Below are 16966 nucleotides of genomic sequence, written 5' to 3'. Positions count from 1 at the left end.
ATTTAGATCTCATGTCTAGGGGTGCCTGGGTGGCTGTCAGTTAAGCATCTGACTCTGGCTCAGGTCATGATCTCATGGTCCGTGAGTCTGAGCCCCATGTCAGGCTCTGTGCTGGAGCTCAGAGCCTACAGCCTGGTTCAGATTCTATGTCTCCCTCTCTCTGCCCTACCCCCACTCGTGCTCTGTCTCTCTCTCTCTCTCTCTCTCAAAAATAAGTAACATTAAAAAAATAAAAACAAAAAAGGATCCCATGTCTAGGGTGAGAAAAAATCAGTTCTCCAAGGGCTACCACATACAGTTTTATAAATTGTGGCATGGAGTGTCTTTTTTCTAATTTGCATATGTCATATAAGCCAGCAGAACCATAATTCCCTAATAATACTTGTTAATTTTGAGCACTTAAAATGTAAGTACTTTATTAAGTACTATCTGAGTATAAACTCAACCAATAAACTAGTTAAATAGGTACTGTTTTTATTCCCACTTTACAGATGAGAAAACAGAGGCAAAGATAGGTTAGGTAGCTTACCCACAATAACACAGATTTTTTAAAATGGTATACTTGGATTTGAACTCAGCTTATCTGGCTTCAGAGCTAGTCTCTTAAATTCTTATAGGGGTTAAGAACATACTGCCTCTCAAAAGAAAGGAATTGCTGTTCCCATAAGGCTGTGGTTCTCAACCAGGTCCGATTTTGTCCTGGAAGGATATTTGGCAATATCTAGAGACATTTTTGGTTGTCACAGCTGAGAATGTGGGTGCTACTGGCATCTGAAGAATAGAAGCCAGGGATGCTGCTGAACATTCTACTATATACATATAGCCCACCACTGAGAAATCCAGCCATTAGGCAAAAGGGCTTTGAGCTGACAGGTCAACTTTGTTGTTGTTGTTGTTGTTTTAACATTCCAGATGTTGCTCTTCATTATCTGGTGTATATTTTAATTTCCTGGGGAGTGTTCCAAAGTTACACAAGCCTTCACTGAAATGGTTACCCTTTTTTTCCCACCCCAACATTTTTCAAATGCATGATACACTTCAGAATTGCACTACTAAAGTGATTCTCAGGAAGGTCAGATGATGTGCAAAGGTGGGGAGGACGTGGTATATTAAAATAGACATATTTTAATCTGTAGGAGAATTTAAAACTAAAACAAAAATAATTGGTTCTTCCAACCTCCCTCCTATTTAAAACCAGTATTCTGTTGACACAGTTTGTCCATTAGTTTTCTGGCTTCCGTCTGCCTTCCTCCCAAGTTGGTTAAATAAGCACAGGTGACTTACATCCACCCTATGGACAAACCAGATTGATCCTCTACCCACTGACTCTTTCCTTTAGAGACCCCACAGCAACTACGAAGACAGGATAAAGGTATGTAAATACTGGCACTGTTTTGAGAAGATGCCCAGGATACTGCCCAAATTATAGTTCTTCAGCACTATAATTGGGTAGCTTTTTATTAATTTCTAAGGTTATTTTTTGGTGTTTTTACTTTAGTAAAAGATTCATTTAAATTACACCTTTAAAAAAATTTTTTTTAATGTTTATTTATTTTTGAGAGAGAGAGAGAGGCAGAGAGCGAGAGAGACACAGAATCCAAAGCAGGCTTCAGGCGCGGAGCTGTCTGCACAGAGCCTAACGCAAGGCTCAAATTTAGGCGACTTCAAGATCATGACCTGAGCCAACTGCGTCACCCAGGTGCCCCTGGGCACCTTTTTTTTGAAACACAAATTTGGAAAGCTTAAGCCATTCATAAGTCAATTCAATCAGGCCATTGTTATCCCAACCCTGACCTGAGATTTAACTCCCTCACCAGAAGAGAAACTTTGCTAGGGTTTTGTTTTTTGTTTTTGAGACTTTTTTTGTAATGTTTATTTATTATTTTTTGAGAGAGCGAGAGAGAGCAGGGGAGCCATGCTGACAGCAGAGAGCCCCACTTGGGGCTTGAACTCACAAACCGTGAAATCATGACCTGAGCCAAAGTCAGACACTTAACCAACTGAGCCACCCAAACACCCCTTGATTTTTGTTTCTGTAGACAGGTAGTGGTGGAACATTAAAGAGTAGAGAGAAGGTAAAGCATGCCTGGATGAAGAGCCAAGAAGGGGAATGAAAAAATAGGATTTTACACAACTCACAGTACTCAGAGCCTTTCACTAAAAAATTAAAAGAAAAACACAAAATGGTGGTCTGTGGTATCAAAAAACAAAACAAAACAAAAACCCCACATGTTTGAAAAAGTTTCCCAGGGAAAAATGATGACTTTCAAGAATAAAATATATTTTGGAAGACTGTACCTAGCCCAGCCTATTATGTAACCTTTGCTATAATTGCACGTGTATTTTCACAATATTGTTATCATATATGAAGGTGAAGTTGTAGTAATGGAGAAGGTAGCATAAATACAAGAAACCATTTTTAAAGAAAGGAGTGGCAAAACTTGGTGGCAGTCTATGGGGAGTAAATGATAGAAGAACAGCTACATGGATCTGAACTTGGGGAACCATTAACAGAGTTAAGGAGGTTGGGAAGGTGAATTTGGAAAGATTTTATCAGCAAAATCTTGTGCCTTAACGGCTTTCTCATGGCCCATGGTTTTGTTAGTAAGCCTCAAAATGTCACTCCAACTACACTGTTAAATGTCAGAACGAGAGCTAAAGAGACCAGGGCTATCCCAGGGAATCCAGGATACAGTGGTCACTGTAGCTATAAAAGGTTCTGCCCTTCCACCACCACCACCAATACTACATTGAATGGTGGGTATATTCAAATCTTTACCTTAGCCAACCCAACAAAATCTTATTGAGTAAGTACTCTCTTTGGACACTTCGCTGATTCTAGAGATACTGAGATTTAAAAAGAGAGAGAGATCCTCCTGCCTAGAGTTTAGTCTTTGAGAAAAAGTACAAATAGATATAAAAGATACAAAAGTTGCATATCTCGTAGCAGAAAAAAAAAATGATGGTAGAGTGTGTGTTAGGAAGAAATTCATTCAGTCATTTTTTTCAAAATATTGAACACAGACTCTATGCCAGGCACTGCTAAACACTGAACACAGAGTAAAGAACTCCACAGAAGAGGTGTCCCTTCCTGGTTTATGTTTTAGTAACAAAGATAATAAACAAACAAGATACTTACAGATTGATAAATGCCGTAAGGGAAATAAGATGGTAAGAGAGAGTAACTAAGCATAGGCCAGTCTTGGAAATCTAATGTACCCAAGTTTGTAGAGGTAAATAGTTCCTACTCACTAGTTGATGTGATTAACTAGAGTTATAACTCAAGCCCATGGAATCACTGGAAATTTTGCAATTTCTCTTTACTGCATACCCAGTTAATTTCCTGCAACATGTGGAAAGATGACATTTCTTCTGATGCTGCCTTTCATGAGAATACATCAGATTTTGTTGTACAGGTTTTGTAAGAAAGGTACCCCGAAGTATGAATATAAAAATAGGATTTGGCTGTTTTGTTTTTTTTTTTTAAGGTTACTGTCCAAGGTTTATTGAAGGTATTACAGCACAGCAAAGATTCAAATGGCTCCACGTGGTGTTTTGAAATTCATGCCAACTGTAGGCTAGGTGACCTGCAGGTTGGACAGACTGCCAAAGTCGAAAAGTTTCAACATTTCCTTAGTGTCAGGATCTACTTCAATGATCTCCTGATCCGGAGGGCTGAGACCTTGGGTACATAACTATCCCTCCTTTCTCTCTCCTCCTCCTGCAGCTTGATGGAGATGCCTCTCACCGGGCTTCTCTGGATCCGCTTCATCAGATGTGTAACATAGCCTGCAATCTTGTTACGGAGCTTCTTGCTGGGAATAATGGCGATCTCCTCACACACGTGCTTCTTGGTGTGGAAATCGTTGCCCAGGTGCATGTAGTACTTCTCAATGATGACCCGGGCCACCTTCTTCACGGTCTTGGTGCGGACGTGGCCCATGTTGGCGGGTATAGTAAAACAGCTGTGGTTTGGTTTTTTTTCTTTTTTAGGCAGGAGGATTATTCATTCAATAAACTGTGTGTTAGATATTTTTCTACTCTTCGAGATGGGGAAGCTATTTTTTTAAGTTATATTCTTGTTACCTGTGTATGGAATAATACGTGTATGAAAGAGTGATATAAAAATAGGAGTATGGCATTTCTGATATTTGACCCCAGTGAACATGTTGTTGGGTATTCTACATTTCTTCTCTTTAGTCTTTACCAGTGGTGAATTGCCCCTTCAAATAGAAGAATGGCAGTGGTGTGTGAGAAGATTACACTTCTTCTTTGGGAGAATTTTGCTTTAAAAGTAAATATATTCAGGGGTGCCTGTCTGGCTCAATTAACATCCAACTCTTGATTTCAGTCAGTTCAACATCCAACTCTTGATTTTGGCTCAGGTCATGATCTCACGGTTTGTGGGATCAAGTTCTGCTTAGGGCTCTGCACTGACAGCATGGAGCCTGCTTGGAATTCTCTCTCTCTCTCTCTCTCTCTCTCTCTCTCTCTCTCAATAAATAAGTAAACTTAAAGAAAAAGTGAGTATACTCATCTGAAAAAATAAGCAGCAGGGCAGGGAACCTAATACCTGATGAGTACCTATGTTATGGTAACTGATACTCTCTATTCCAGGATCATAGATTCAAAATGAGCATTTGGATCATCAAAAATCAATCACATACTAGAGTTAGAGAGTTATTAGTATTTTCCTTAAGAAGGTGGGTGATTGGCATATATATTTTTAAGTCCAGAAACCCACATTGGTTAAAGGTCAGAAAAGGAAGACCACCACTAATAAGAGGAAGTCAAGGCAAACATTCGATCAGATGTGACAGGTTTCAGGAAGACACAAATACTGAATGATGCAATATTCACATAGACACAAATACTGATAATTAAAACCAAAAAGAAGTCTGATGAGACAGGATCCAGCTTTCACAGAAATTGGACTAGTTGGGAAAAATGGGCTGGAGAATGGATACAACATACCAACCCCAAAAAGTTTGATAATTAAGTCTTTTGCCAAAATAGTTTCTAAATTCTTCCCCATTGGTCAGCAGAAAGCATCTTAGGGGGAATAGCTAATTGGAGTGTGGAGTGACTAAATAAGAAAGAGACAGAAGATACTGATACTTTTTAGTACATGGAGCACTGGGTATTAAGGAGTGAGAGAGGAAGGAATAAAACCTTGATGTGACATTAAACACTATGTTCTTGTGTCTTTCGTTTTGTTTCAGAAGCAACAATGGATTCTTCTAATCATGGAATTCATACTCGAACAGCTGTTTACTGTCATTCTCTTGGTATTTTGAAATTCTCGTTCTATAAAGCATATAGATGTTCTCACAATTGCAAGTCAGTCCCTCCAGAGTCCACCTTCTTACTTCCTTAATACCAGTATCCAAAGAAACTGGGAATTGGTTTATATCCTTTCCAACAATGAAGTAGTAAAAAATCTTACTAAAATGCCACAATAGATTTTATTAAATAGTATTAAAAGTAAGAAATTATTAACAGTTACATTCTATATGGCAATTAGTTTAAGTAATTTCCAGTGTAATTTACACTTGGCCCTCATAATTTTAAGCAACCCAAGAGGAAATTAGTTACCGCATGAGTAAAAAAATTATGAATTAGGATATGACCCATAAAATGAGGAATTTTAATTAAATTATTGGTACAGATCCTTACTTAGATTTTACATCTTCTTGTCTATGGTAGTGGGGCCAACAGTGGATGAGCTTAACTGTAGACTGCAGTTGAAATTCTCCAAGTGAAAGTTGACTCTACAAGTGAGGAATTTTACAGAGAATCAGGAAACTGAAGTTTTGCCATCCTTGGCAGGCTTAACAAATTTGTCTCTATAAAGTTGTCTGATATGTCTCATTCCCTCAGATAGAGCATCAGATATTATTGCCTTTATGTTGAAAGCTTACTGCTTAGATTTTCTCCCTTCATAGTTCATGGCTTTACTTCAGAGGAAATTTTTTTTAATACATTAAATATTATAAGGATTTTGATTGTGTAATGGCCGCTGTTATATTTGACCAGGACTTTGAACATAGCAATGATTCGTTGCCACTTCAGGTGAGGGAACTTAATTTAAAATGTTCCCAAGGTTATAATAAGAATTTAATTATCAGATCTGGAATTGCTCATTGGAATTTAACTGCTTCATGAATCAACATACTTACTCTCACAGTATCTCTGCCAAGACCAGAATTGACAAGTTTGGTGTGATTTAGTTACGAGCCCACATGATTTTCGGTAGGTTAGGTCAGAGAACCAATATTTTTTCTGAGGAGGGACTGCTTTGAATCTGCCTGAAATTTTGTGATTGCTGGGTTAAATGAGTGAACATGGCACCAAAGTTATAGCAGGGGGATCATCTGTGAATTTCATGAAACTCCAGACAAGTGGTTGGAAGATGTGACATTAACAGCTGTCTAGATCAGCTATTGAAAAATGTTCAACGCTCCTAAGCAGTTACTGCCAACTTATTAAGGAGGATGAGTTTGGTACTTCATCTGCCTAAATGGAGGTCTAGCAGAAATAGCTACCTTCTCAAGATTCCAACGTCCTTATTCTTTTCTTCTCATAGTCTGGTTTACAATAATACATTCAGTGGCTTGAATTAATTTCATTCATTCCACATACTGGTTGAGTATCTGCTATGTTCCAGGAGACACAGTAGGTATTCAGGGATGAATGTCCTCATTCAGTGATGAACAAAACAAGCATATCTCACGGCTGTCATTCTAGTGAAGATAGAAGTGGATACACAAGCTATTATTACTAGTACCTTCTAGTAACTAATACTAGCAATTGTGATTACTAATTATTCTGTGTTAATAGTTAAGATAAGTGCTATGAACAGGGAGAAACCATTGTGCTGTGAGGAAGACTATCAAAAAATGACTCTGGAAAAGTGACATTTAAACTGAGAGGTAAAAGGTAAGAAGATACCAGCCAGCTAGCAGAGCTCAGGCTCAGGAGTACCTTCCAGCTGGAGAGAATAACACTTGTTCAGCCCCTGAGGCTGGAAAAAAAGATTGATGTGATTAGATCATCTGACATCTAGGGCTGAAGCAAAAGGAACATTGGAAAGGTGTGCAGAGGCATTTTAGGCCTTGATAAGAGTTTGGATTTTATTCCAAGTACAATCAAAAGTCATTAGAAGAGACTTACCAGAAGAGCATTTATTTTTTTAACACCAAGCATATAATACCTACAGCAAACATTTAATGGGAATTTGTTGTTAGTTGTGCCAAATTTAATTTGGTAGTCTCATGTTGGACTATCAGTTGGTCCTTACTAATATCTGAGAGGACGTTTAATACACTGGCAGGGATAAGAGCCAGATTTTGCAGAATTAAATAATAGATAAGGATAAAAATAAAAGAGTAAGTGTAGTCATTTTACTCTACTTAACTAGCTTTTAAAAAAAGGAATATGTCTTTTAAAAGCATTTTTATTGCCATCCTTATTCACTTTATATTTTCCTTTTTGTTTTAATTCACATTATATTTTCAAGTATGAACTACTTCCTCTAATGTAGTGCCCTGGGGTCACATACTTTCTGTTTGTGCTAGCCAATCTTACTTCATGTGTACTTAATGCTCTAGTCTGATTTTTTTCTTTGATGGTATAGATCCCTGGCTTTAAAGTGATGACAAAATATCCAGGTGGATTTAAGTGGCAAATATTAAAACTGTAAAGTTAAATTTCTCTTCTCTTAAACCTCCTAATTCTCTTGGTTATTTCTGTCTGTCCCACTAAAATATAAAGTCTTACTCATCTTTCCACATTATACATTATATAGTATACTGCTTCAAGCATGGTTGGTATACCATTAATGAATATTTTTTTAAGCAAAATTAATTTTTCTGCTACTGATACTTTTTCCAGGTTATTTTATGATGGCAAGATACACATATCATAAAATATACTGTCTTAACCATTTTAAGTGTACATTTCAGTAGTATCAATACATTCATAATGTGTGTACAATTCATACACTTGTAATGTGTATCACACATAACTATCCATCTCCAAACTATTTTCAACTTAGAAAATATTTATTTCAGGGCATCTGGGTGGCTCAGTTAGTTGAGCATCCGACTTCGGCTCAGGTCATGGTCTCACAGTTCGTGAGTTTGAGCCCCACATCAGGCTCTGTGCTGACAATGCAGAACCTGCTTGGGATTCTCTCTCTCTCTCTCTCTCTCTCTCTCTCTCTCCCTCTCTTTCTGCCCCTCCCGACTCTCTCTTTCTCTCTCTCAAAATACATAAACTTTAAAAATGTTTAAAAATATATTAATTTCCAATAGTTAACATTTGCTTAATAATTTCAATACAATTATATTTCTTTAAGTTGTTCTCTAAATTCTAATTTCAACACCCACTTGGGAATCATTCTCAACCCTCTTTGGCTGCTCTTGACCACTCTTGCTCTGTATCAGAGTAATATTTCTCTTTGATTAGCTCTAAAATCTTCTGGCAAACGAATACCCCATCTGTGCCTTCACTCTTTCACACTTAGGGTCACTCTCTTAGGCTGTTTCTCCACTTAAAGGGATCAAGTGTTTTTGTTTAAATATTTTAAAAATGGGGTACCTGGGGAGCTCAGTCAGTTAAACGTCCAACTCTTGATTTTGGCTCAGGTCATGATCTCATGGTTCATGGTTCGTGAGTTTGAGCTCTGCATTAGGTTCTGCACTGAAATTGTGGAGCCTGCTTGGGATTTTCTCTCTCTCTCTCTCTCTCTCTCTCTCTCCCTCTCCCTCTCTCTCTCTCTCTCTCTCTCTCTCTCTCTCTCTCTCTCCCTCTCCCTCTCTCTCTCAAAAATAAATGTTAAAAGTAAATAAATATTTTAAAAATACAACTAATCAAAAAATAATATTTAAATGAACATAAAGTGGTTTCTCACCTCATCCTTGTGAATCAAAAATATGAGTTCTGTGCATATTTTCAGTAAGAAGTTAATTCTGATTTTTTTTCAAGGATTGTTCCTTCTAGAATGCAAGGATCCCAGGGGTTTTTTTTTAACTTAGCTTTGACGTGCATATGGTAAAAACACTGTGCTAGAAAAGAATTGTGTTATCTTATCCTCATTGTGGTAAAAGAAAAAACACGTAACATAAATATACCATCTTAACCATTTCTAAGTGTAGAATTCAGTAGTGTTAAGTGTATTCATATTGTTGTGCAACCAATCTGCAGCCACCCTGGTGGCTCAAGTCGGTTGAGGGTCTGACTTCGGCTCAGGTCATGATCTCAGGGTTCATGAGGTCAAGCCTGCATCGGGGTGTGTGCTGACAGCTCAGAGCCTGGAGCCTGCTTCACATTCTGTGTCTCCCTCTCTCTCTGCCCCTCCCCCGCTCACGTTGTCTCTCTCTCTCTCTCTCTCAAAAATAAATAAGCATTGAAAAAAGTTCTTAAAAAGTGTTCCTTGGACATTAAATAATCACTTTTAAAGAAGCTCCCTAATGAGTTATCTTCTAAAGCAAGGACAGCGGTGTACAAATAGCCCTTCAGATGTATGGGAGACTTAACAGGACAAACACATGTTTTGAGCTTAGATCACTGAGCAACATCTCTATAATTTTTATCCCAGCTCATACAACAGGGAGAAAAAAAAGAAACCTCTGACTTCTGAGGGACAAATACATCAGCAAAGTCTCTATCATGTGGGACAGCATTTGGAAGTTTACTACAAGATAAAAACAAGGACATTGCTGGCTGCAGAGAGCACCAGTTACCAAATTCATTAAAACAGCAGATAATGGACCCCACTCCCAAAGATTCCAATTCAGTTAAAACCGCACTGGGACCAGGCCTCTGTGCTTCTCAAAGCACCTGGGGTGATTATGATGCAGATGATACGAATCACATGTTGAGAAATATTCCATGGTATGCATCAGGCTGTATCTAGGGATCTTATTAAACATGCAGGTGCCCTGGCCTTCTCAAACCCAACGAATAAGCATCTAGAGGAGTGGGACCAAGGCATCTTTTTAACAGGTTTTCTGGGAGATTGTGATGAACCATTGTCTTATTGTTAGTGTGACTGTCTGCCCACTTTTTAGTTGTAATTCACATATCCTGTAATTCACTTCTTTTAAGTGTACTAATTAATGATTCTTAGTCAATTCAGCCATCACTACAATCCAGTTCTAGAACACTTTGCTGTTCTCATCACGCTAATAAGATCTCACTGATAAGATCCCTGTTCCCACCCCCAGTCCTAGGAAACCCCTAGGACTTTCTGTCTCTATAGATTTCTCTTCTCTGGACATTTCATATAAATATCTTGTATGCCAGATTTCTTTCATTTAGTATGGCTTTTTAAAATGTTTATCTATTTAATTTATTTAGAGAGAATGCATGAGCAGGGAAGGGGTAAAGAGGGAGGGACAGAAAGAATTCCAAGCAGGCTCCACACTACCAGCGTAGAGCTGGACACAGGGCTGGATCTCACAAACCGTGAGATCATGACCTGAGCTGAAATCAAGAGGCAGACGCTTAACCAACTGAGCCACCCAGACACCCCTCATTTAGTATGTTTTTGAGGTTTATACTAGTTTCTAATTGCTGCAAATTGCCACACACTTAGTGGCTTGAAACAGTGCAAATTATCTTGAAGTACTAGAGGCCAAAAGTCCAAAATGGGTCTTAGTGGGGCTAAAATCCAAGTATCAGCAAAGCTGTCCTTCTGGACGCTCTGGGGGTGAAACCATTCCTTGTGTGTCCAGCTTGTAGAGGCCACCTGCATTCCTTGGTTCTTAGCACCACTCTCACTCTGACCTTTGCTTCCATTGCCGTGTTATAAATACCCATGTGATTGCATTGGGTCCACTATGATAAGCTCATCTCAAGATCCCTAAGTTAATCACATCTGTAAAATCACTTTTGCCATGTAATGTATTCAGATTCCAGAAACTAGTGTTCTACCTACACAAGGTTCATCCATGTTGTATACATGTAGTATCAGTATTTTGTTATTTTTTTATTGCTCTAGTGTATGGACATACCCTGTATTTATTCATTCACCAGTTAAAGGATATTTGAATTGTTTTCACTTTTTGGCTATTATGACTAATGCTGCTGTGGACATTCACACACAAGTCTGTCTGTGGACATGTTTTCATTTGTCTTCAGTATATGTCTAAGAGTGAAATTGCTGGTCATATGGTCCCAGATTTATTTTGTCCTGGTTTACTTACTAATAGTTCTCCCTGGGGCAGCTGGGTGGCTCAGTCAGTAAGCATCTGATTCTTGATTTGGGCACAGTTCATGATCTCAGTCCGTGGGTTCAAGCCCTGTGTCGGGCTCTGTGCTGACAGTGCTGAGCCTGCTTGGGATTCTCTCTCTCCTGGTCTCTCTGCCTCTCCCCTGCTCACGTGCTCACTCTCTCTCTCAAAATTATATAAACATGTATAGTTCTCCCTTTTACTCTCAAAATTATCTCAGTTTGTGTAGTAACCCTAATTATAGCAGCTTATAGACCAGAACGTATTGCAATCAATGTAGTCCTGCCTCCTGGCCCAGAATGTTTTACAGGTGGAAAGAGTAACATTAATTATAAACTTGATATAGAAACATAGGTAGTAACTCTAGTTCTTACCTCAGAGCTTTCTAAATGTGGAGATATTTTGAAACTAAATGAAAATCAAACAAACACAAAAACCAGAAATGTTGAAGGATGGAGGGCAGGAAAGGAAGAGAAAGTAACCAGGGGTCTAAGTTTGGTACTTGAATCCCCAGACATCTGTGAAATCTCCACATCAAGAGATAGAAGGACAGCAATGGGTAGGGAAGAACAGATAAATACAATTAAACAAGGAGAATCTGACAATCTAGGAATTCAGTAAAAGCAAAAGGATTGTAATTTCTGAGTTTAAAATGACCTCAAGGGGCGTGTGGGTGGCTCAGTCGATTGAGCGTCCAACTCTTGATTTCAGCTCAGATCATGATCCCAGGTCATGGGATCAAGCCCCACGAGCCCCACAGTGGGCTGTGCTGAGCATGGAGCCTGCTTGAGATTCTCTCTTTCTCTCCCTCTGCCCTTTTCCACTGTTTGTGCCCTCTCTCTCTTTAAAGTAAAAAATAATAATAAACTTTTTAAGTGACAGCAAGTTTTGTCTCCTTGTGTTTTGTGTGTAAACAGTAAAAATTTAAAGGCATATACTCCTGGAGCACCTGGGTAAGTCAGTCAGTTAAGCAACTGACTTTGGCTCAGGTCATGATCTCACAGTGCATGGGTTCAAGCCCCGCAGTGGGCTCTGTGCTGACAGCTCAGAGCCTGGAGCCTGCTTCAGATTCTGTGTCTCCCTCTCTCTCTGCCCCTCACCTGCTCACACTCTGTCTTTCTCTCTTTCAAAAATAAATAAACATTAAAGGCATACACTCCTGCTATATGCTAATTACTACACAGGGGCAGAGAGGCTAAGCCAGCTGTTCCCAGACTTTATGACTAGGCACTAGATTCACCTGGGGGGCTTTTCTTTAAAATGAAGATTCCTTGGGGCCCCTGGATGGCTCAGTCGTTTAAGCGTCTGACTTCAGCTCAGGTCATGATCTCACACTTCGTGAGTTCGAGCCCCACATTGGGCTCTGTGCTGACAGCTCAGAGCCTGGAGCCAGCTTCAGATTCTGTGTCTCCCCCTCACTGCCCCTCCCCTGCTAATGCTCTGTCTCTGTCTCAAAAATAAATAAAAACATTTTTAAAAAATTTTTAAATGAAAACTCCTAGATTCCAAACCCTGTAGAGTCTGATTCAGTCAGAGTGGTGGAGAACCCAGGAATCTGCATTTTAACTAGTACTCCTCCTAATTCTGATACGTATTTGGCTCTGGGGCAAAAAATGGGCAGGCTTCCAGGGGATTCACAAGTTAAGGCTTGCAATTTTAACACCTAAGAAGTCATTTTTATTCTTGGGAATTAGTAGCAGGTAACAACATATCTTTAGTGATGTCACCACTCAAATAAGACTACCACTAAAGCCATACCGAAGAGATGACACATTCTCCTTTCCCAAATTACCAGTGTCAAGGCCTCCTTGCTAAAGTAGTTTTGGCTACCTGAGTCATAAAATAATTTCAAAGAAGATAGATCAGCCTACCTTGCTTGCAGAATTTCACGTTTTTTGATATCATGAGGTCGAAACTGGACATCATAAGAATACAGCACTGGCATCTAGGCTGACTCCAGAATATTATTTCTCAGTATGGTGTGAATCCTGAGGTTCCTTCCTTCCTTGTCTTTGCAAGCTTGTGACACAAGTGATCTCCCTTGGATTCTCCCTTTCACATCTGACATCAACCAAGAAGGCGCGTAGCAAACTTACGTGGATCCCACATACAACTAAGAGAAATGTGAAAAGCAGAGTTTTTAAGACAAAAGGGCTGTATGTTTCTGTTTAATAAAATGCATGGATCCAAGAGAAAGTGGGAGAATTAAACATTACCTAAAGCAGCTTTGACTTCAGATCTTGACCACTAAAGTGAGGTGTCAAAAATAACCATGCCCTTGGCCCCTGCTCAGGGATGATATACAAATTAGTGAAGCATTCCATATTTAAAAATTTTTTACATAACCATCCCCCTCCCCAATTATGATTGGTAGCTACCTTAAACATTTATGAGTCATAGTTCTCTCCATTAAGGAGCTTAAAATCAAAGAAAGGTAAAATGTTGATTCTGGTTGAAACTGGGCAATAGGTAAATGGGAGTTCATTGTGCTATCCCTTTAACTTCTATTTGTCTGAAAATGCCAATAATGTTTTTTCTTTAATCTAGTTAAGGAAAATGAAACATGAATAAACAACCAATTATCAATACAAGGCAGTAAAGTTCCCAGAAGGGAGAATAAACTCCAGGCTATAGTGCTATTTGCTTGGGTACGATTCAGGAACAGGGAAGGAAATGCCAACCATCAAAATTATGGACTAGGAGGAGCCACGATTAATGCCTCTGGCTCTAATATGGCAAGATGATGTTCCCAAGTACAAGATCAAACCACGTTCCTAGAGTCTATTTTGCCTCCCCATAGCCTCCTTCCTTATGATGTTCCTCCCCACCCACCCAACTCCAGCTCAAGGCAGGAAGTTGGGCTCCACGGGTCAGATTTGACTCCATATCAAGAAAACTAACAAAGCTTTCCAGCAATGTACTCCTCTGGTTTTCCATCTTCTTATTCCTTTCCTCTCCCAGGGCTTGCAGTGTCTCCTATGCAGAAACAATTTCAAGGACCTCATTTTCTTCTGCAGTAAAATTCGAGAGTTGTGGCAGAAATCTGACATGAGCTGGTAAGGCAACCTGGAGAAATTTCAAGGTCTTCTGTCACCGACACCCTTGTTTTTATGCTAGTCTGGGCCATGGGCATTATAAAAGAGGAAAAGAGGTTTTAAAAATACATTTAAAAAGTAATGAGTAAGGAGATGTAAGCAATCTGGAGCCTCATCTAAAGAACACTCTTCTTCCCTCCCTTTTTTCTCCTTTATTTCTTATCTTCTTGGCCACCCGCTTTCTCTTTCTGTGTCTTCAATTCTCAACTCTTTTACTACTTCCCTCCATTTGGGGGGCTTACTCCTCCAAGCATTAATTATTCAAAAGGTATAGGGAGTGACAACACAAAATGAGAATTGGAGCTCAAGGATCCAGCCTCCCCCAGCACTATAATTATGTAATTAGCTATACAACTGGTTGGGAGCTGAAGAAAAGCATGAGGTGGAAAATGTACATTACCTACCAATACCACACATGTTAACAATGGCATCCCATCTCAGTTACACACACCCTTCCTCCCCTCATAAGCAACAGTCAATGAATTAGGTAGGACACCGATATGATGTGGAAGTGGTAGATATGTCCACAAGATGGCAGTCCTACTTTGTAGTGTATAACAATAGGAAATTTGCGGTGGTACAAAATATGAATAAACTTAGAATTATGTTATTTATGTAGGTGATATCATGAATTATATTTCAATTCCTACCACATATTAACAATTTTTTGTTTGGGTCACAGTTAAATTTTGAGGTGTGGGTGATATTTATTACAAGGGAACATTCTAAATAGGTGTGTGTATGCGTGTGTGTGTGTGTGTGTGTGTGTGTGTGTGTGTGTATCCCACCTAACCTGAACTGTTGAATGAAATTCCAATGACTGGACTCTCAGGGGTGCAGCTAATTTGGGGGGTAATGCTTAAAAAGCACTGGAAATAGAGGTTTATATTCCATGTTAATGAATTTGAACTTTATCTTGAAAAACATGGGGAATCATTGAAAAATTTTAAGCAGGTGGGTGACTTGATCAGAGCAATGTTTCCCCAATTTCACTCATTGGTATAGCACCTTCATGATTTTTGCCATAACTATTACCAGTAGTTAATTTACTCAATGTTGTTTAAACCTACTTTTACTCTCTTATAATGTATTTAAAGAAGAAACTCATTACTAGTATTGCTTGCCATAATCAATTTCCAAAATAAATGTACAACTGTTGAAATGGAACAATATTCATTTATAAACTTAAAATTACCTCATGCACCACTATAGTGTTAAGTCTCCCACACTTTGGGTCACTCTCCTGTGTGGTATGGACTGAGTTAGGGGTGCCCCCTGAAAGCACAGAAATTGGGTTTGCATCAGATACTTTTTTTCCATGTCCCCAAGTAAATTTTATTGCCACTGCACATAGAAGAAATTAGAATGTTTGACATAAATATTCCAAAAATAATTTTCCACTTTTTGAAAAATTTCAAATGTAAAGAAAAGCTGAGGGAATAGTACAATAGATGCCCATTTACCCTTGACTTAGATTAATTTTTTGAAAGTTAAAAATTTTTATTTATAAAGAAAATGATTGTATGCTAATTTGAACAGCTACATTGTACAAAAAATGACTTGAAAATTCCCTTTTGATATCCTTAAAGAGCTGGATGCCAGTATATATGCTTTTCGCTCTCTTCGGACCTCTTAATGTTAAACTGGAGTTGAGCAGAAATATAACCTAGGTTCTCTCAAATCATTCTTGGGCTCCAGACAAGGAACTGGACCTCTGAACAAATAAACGGGTTACTAATAACTGTAACCAGGGAAAGACAAAGCTATGAGTGATGAAAGTTCCTTCCACATGGCATCCCTCCACTCCTGCATCAGATTCTTAATGATCAGGTGTCACCTGAAATCCTGTTAGACAGTTGTAGGCGTGAAGCCAGTTAGCTACAGACCAAAGAGTTAGACATAAGTTCGTCTATGCCTTGTAAATGTCTAAAGCACCACCAGCCCTTCTGAAATTTCAATGTGCAATTCTTGTAAAATGCAGATTCTGATTCAGTATGTAGATTCTGCATTTCTAACTCTAAATGGTGTTAATGTTGTTTTCCCCCGACCGTGCTACGATAGCACAGTACGAGACTTTAAGTTCCTGAAGGACAGGGGACCACGTCTCAATCTTTAGCATAGCCATGGAAGGTGACTTCATGAGTCATGAGTTAATACTCATTGAAGAGGGGTGAACTTTCTTCTCCTGGATAGTCACGGGACTCCTAGTATGCAGGTTTCAGCTCAGAAGTACCCCCAACACACAGCCCTGCTATTCAAAACATTTTAATTTTTCGCATACGAAAAGTGTAGTTAAATTTTTGTTTTCTACGTAGCCTCGGCCTAGAATATAAATTTCATGAAAGCAGAGACCTTAATTGTGAGGACTGCCTCGGTTTCAGGACTCAGCCCATTTGTATCCCCCGCCTGTTCTGGGAGTTAGAGCAGCAAGTTCATTGGACAAGACCTCTATTCTCAGAAAGCTAATGATCTAATGAGGACTTTACCAAGCAAGAGACAGTCACGTCCGGACTCGAAGCCCGTCTCTGCAAAAAAGCAAATAGATAACGGAAATCTCTCCGAAAGCGCCGGCCGAAAGAGAGCAGGAAAGCGCGGGAGCGCAAGAGCAAGGGTAAATCCAGAGGCCGCGGGTGG

The 16966-nt window shown here is 39.1% G+C and overlaps 1 long non-coding RNA gene and 1 pseudogene across 1 annotated transcript; both read right to left on the bottom strand.

Annotated features, from left to right (window-relative positions):
* Positions 1-3473: 3473 nt before the first annotated feature.
* Positions 3474-3969, bottom strand: LOC122210111 (annotated as a pseudogene).
* A 1553-nt stretch (positions 3970-5522) lies between these two features.
* LOC122210112 lies at positions 5523-16921 on the bottom strand. Its single transcript, XR_006197915.1, has 6 exons — positions 16819-16921; positions 15528-15607; positions 13454-13522; positions 13109-13350; positions 6546-6743; positions 5523-5771 (listed from the first exon to the last, which is right to left on the bottom strand). It is a non-coding gene; the product is annotated as an uncharacterized LOC122210112 (long non-coding RNA).
* Positions 16922-16966: the final 45 nt, after the last annotated feature.

This window comes from Panthera leo, chromosome E3 (assembly GCF_018350215.1).
Source record: "Panthera leo isolate Ple1 chromosome E3, P.leo_Ple1_pat1.1, whole genome shotgun sequence".
Classification (NCBI taxonomy): domain Eukaryota; kingdom Metazoa; phylum Chordata; class Mammalia; order Carnivora; family Felidae; genus Panthera; species Panthera leo.
Note: the sequence above shows the minus strand (reverse complement) of the source record. Positions and strands in the feature narration are given on the sequence as shown.